Source organism: Strongylocentrotus purpuratus, unplaced genomic scaffold (genome assembly GCF_000002235.5).
Source record: "Strongylocentrotus purpuratus isolate Spur 01 unplaced genomic scaffold, Spur_5.0 spur5_scaffold_17, whole genome shotgun sequence".
In the NCBI taxonomy this organism is placed as follows: domain Eukaryota; kingdom Metazoa; phylum Echinodermata; class Echinoidea; order Camarodonta; family Strongylocentrotidae; genus Strongylocentrotus; species Strongylocentrotus purpuratus.
This window is the reverse complement of record NW_022145602.1, coordinates 234,974-239,550: the sequence shown is the minus strand read 5'-3', so window position 1 is coordinate 239,550 and position 4,577 is coordinate 234,974.

Sequence of the window (4,577 nt, the reverse complement as noted above, 5' to 3'; positions counted from 1 at the left end):
TTCAGAAACTCTGTATCTGAACGGCAGGGCTTTGTTTATACCATCAATATTCACAGCACTAGATCTAGTCGGAGCCAGTATTTATCAGCGTTCCGAAAATTGCAAGGAAAGGATGAGACATGGAACAAGAAGAGGAAATTGGAGACCACGCCCTTCCGGTAGAACAGTTAGATAGAGAGGATGGTGAGGGTGAGGAGGATTCATCTGATGAGAGCTATTATGACTCAGATCCTGAGATCGCTGATGGAGAGGACATTGGATTACCGATCTATGATTGCCCACCTTCCCAAGACACAAACCATATGTGGCAGAGGCATTATCCACGAGAGTTCATACCATTTGGTTGTGTTGAATATGATGATCATTACTCCGGGAGGGGAAAGTGGATGTTGTTCTACCCAGTATCGGAGATTGATAAAAAATTGGAGATGGCAAATGATTTGTTTGATACCGGTGAGCTGAGGGGTGTGAGGGGAATGAAAGTCTCAACAGCTAAGGTCAATCCAAGAAGTTCTGATAATACCAATGCAGTGCTTATCATGTATTGTGGACCGTGGACTAATGAACTGCTCATGAGAAAAATTGGGAGAAATCTGGCTCTAAAAACAAAGTATGAGAGTAAGACTGGTCGTATGTTGTACAAAACAGACGACCAAACCAGAGGGGGGACAAGGGCAACAGGTCAAGCTGTAAACCATGTTTACCAGATGCAGGTGCCAAGGCCTATCGAAGGAACTGCTACTAGCTCAGCAATGCCGGAAATGCTTCCGTCCAAAGATACAAGAGACTTTTGGCAGTGGCACTTTCCCAATTGTTCACCTTTTGGTTGTGCTGAGGAATATGACTTCTCAAAGAGTGGGCGATGGATGCTGTTCTATTCATTGGCAGAGATCGACGAGAAATGGCAGATGATGAAAGGCTTGTTTGATTCGGATGAACTGGATGGAGTTCGAGGATTAAAAGTCTCCACAGCCTCCTCCCCACAAGGTAACCATAGGGGCAACAGTTCTGCAGTTATTATGGTCTACTGTGGGCCATGGGATGACGAGGATCTTGTGTTGAGAGTAGGAGAGAATCTAGTCCAGAAGACCTCGTATAAAGACAAATCTGGCACTCTTCGCTACAAGACAGATATAGTTGGAAAGGGAACGGCAAGTTTGGGACAGTTGGTGTCTACATACAAACAGGTGTTACCAGTTCCCAGGCCAAACATGGGGGCCAACTACAGCCAATCAGGCGTGGCAGACCTTCCACCATCTAAAGACATGAGAAGAAATTGGCAGTGGCATCCGAAGTCCAAAGATGGCAGGTTTACAAACTATGACTCATCATTGAGGGGGAAATGGATGCTGTTTTATCCATTGCCAGATATCGATGACATGTGGCAGCTGATGAAGGATCTGTTCGACGCTGGGGAACTGCACGGAGTCAGTGATGCAATGGTCTCTACAGCAAAGAGCAGTGCTGCACATCCTGAAAAAAACAGAGGAGTTATCATGGTGTATTGTGGACCGTGCGATGACGCAGAGCTCACGTCGAAAATCGGGGAAAACATTGCGTTGAAAACAAAATATGAAGACAGATCTGGTATCATGCGTTACAAGGTAGATGCTCCAAGAGAGGGGAGAAGAGCAACAGGTAAGAGGAGCTCGAGCTACTGGGTACAAGTACCAAAGCCTCAGGCGATGTGGGCAAGTGCCTGGGACACAACAGAATGCCCGCCTTCAAGAGACACAGCAGAATGCCTGCCTTCAAGAGACAAGAGAAACGTCTTGCAGTGGCATCGTAAACCTGATGGTGTTGAATATGATCCATCAACGAGCGGGAAATGGATGCTCTTCTATCCAACGTCAGAAATTGATAGTCGGTGGCATCTGGTGAAGAGTCTTTTCGACGCTGGCGAACTACAGGGAGTTGGAGAATTACAGGTTTCTACAGCAAAGGGCTATGCTGGACGTCCTGACAGTGGGGTCATCAACGTGCATTGCGGACCATACGACGACGAAGAGCTCATGATGAGAATAGGAAAGAATCTTGCGAAGAAGATGCAGTATAAAAACAGAAATGGTTTCATGTTGTACAAGACAGAGGGACAACAGATAAAGCAGGGTGGAGCAATGGACCAGGAATGGGACCATCTTTACAAATTAAGTTTGCCATGGAGATACGTTTGACAAGAGATAAATTAGAAGATAGTCCAAATGCCGATGAAAAATCTGTTCATAAATACTTTAAAGTGTATCTTCAGCTTTTTTTGCTGTTCTTCAGAATTTCTTATCATTAGTGCAAGTAGCTACATGCAACATAGGTGAGCATTAAAGAAAAAGTGTGATTTAATGTTGATACCTATTGATGTCTCAACAAAATTCTACCAAGTTTTCACAACGTTGCCTTACTTTTACATCGATCTAGATAAAGCACAATTGGTCTTGACTTTGGACTTGGCATTGCTTTCATTCTGATAATGTGTCGAGAATGTTGTGGTGATTTATATGGAGAATAATGAAGTTAGGATCATATAAAGTTGCCAATTTGTATTTTTTGTAGCATTTAAATGATTCACTTAACTGTAAGTCGAATAGAATGTGATAACTTTACTATTATTTAGATGATTTTAAAGGACAGATCCAGGCGATGTTCAAGTCAAATCCGAATAAAACGAGGAATTTAATACAAATGGACCACTGAAAATTTGTAAAAATTGACATAGATTAAAAAAGTTATGGAATTATGTAGGTTTTGCAAAATTTCAAAAATGATCGATATGTATCGCACGGGTTGCATGCAGATTAGTGAGTTGATGTCACCTTCACCTTTGCTCTATTAATTAGAACGACTTTGTAAAAAGAACTGGAGACTGGAGTTGTCCTCTAATTTCAATAAAACTTCTTTTTTTAAAATAAATTATTCATAATTAAATGTTATGTAGCCATTTAGGAACGAGAATGGTATTTGAATTTTTCTTTATTTTTCACTGAATGCTTATGGAATGATGCTCTGTATATAAACCAAAAGAAGAAAAAAAAACGTTGATTACCTACAGTAATTAGATTCCACTCCATCGGCATACATGTAAATCGATTGTGATAAGTTGCCTTGATGAGTTGTCCCTTTAGCTTATAACGAGTCTCATTCCGTTCAATACCCCCTGCAAATGAGGCGTTACTACCTGCAAGCATGTTTGAGAGTGTACATTTTAAAGGAACTCATAATTGTATTAACGAAACTAACATATCTTTATAATTATATCATAAAGTGTTATATGTAATGTTTTTCGAATTCAATGAAGTACAATGAGTATTTATAACATGTCATATTTCCATTATTTCTAAAATTTAAGTTTCATTTATTTACATGTGTTGATATTTGTGCTACCAGTATATCCAATTTTATTACTCTATGTCGCACAGGGCAGCTCAGATTTTCTACATGCAGGAATCGATTTTTGTTAACATATCTTGAACAATATGTAGTTTGTTTCTTGAAATTGAAATTCAGCTTCTGGCTGAAAAAGACATAATTTTGCAATGATAACGAGCCATTTTGATTGGAAATTATTTGACAAAATAAATAAATATAGACAACATTCGAACAATGTTTTGACGCATTCTTATACAATGTATGTCGTTATTAATACACTGAAAGCAGTAATTATCTTGTTATCTGTATATTTTGTCATTGACATTCCATTTATAAGTTTACATAAAAATTAGAAATCCCCAAGCTCAGATAAATCAATTTAAATAAACTATCTTCATTGGCGGCACACATTATTGAAGAGATCATAAATTAACTATTCAACTCCAATTAAATTTTAATGTGCTCTTCATTGACATTGACCCTCGTAAACTGCCCTATTTGTTGCAGTGGCGGATCCAGGGGGGGGGGGCACAGGGGGCACGTGCCCCCGGCCCAAAAATATGTTAAAGGCAGGCCTAAATTCGCCCAAAATGTACTAAAAAACAGGGTCATGCCCCCCCCCGGCCCAAAAAAATAATTAAAAAATTATTATACCTTACCCCCCCTCACAACGGAGCAAAATGTAAATTTTAAAAATTTCGTGACCCCCCAAAAGTATCCTCTCCCCCCCCCCCCCCCCCCCCCTGCTTATTCAGCCACTGGCTGAGTCGTTGCGATTTTTGGGGGGACTAAAAAAAAAAAAAAAAAAAAAAAAAAAAAAAATATATATATATATATATATATATATATATATATATATGTATATATATGTTCTCTTTCCAACCGGGTGCCCCCCCCCCCCCCCGTGTGCTCCCCAGGCAAGTAATTCCTGGATCCGCCACTGTGTTGGATAAGGGGAAGGGAAAATAAATTCTGACGACAACAACAGGTGCTCTGCTACGCTACGCGGCAGACCAGCTAAAAATAGACTTCAATAGACGGGAATGCAGGCCCAGCAAATTATTGGACCGCATTTTACTAATTCCGTTAACCCGACACGGGGTCTAAAATCACTTTTAGCAAAGGGAAAACTCGGAGCGCATACTACCTTCTAATTATTTTGAACACAAGCATAAACTAATCGTCGGTTTTAAATGGTCAAATGTTCGGATAATAAG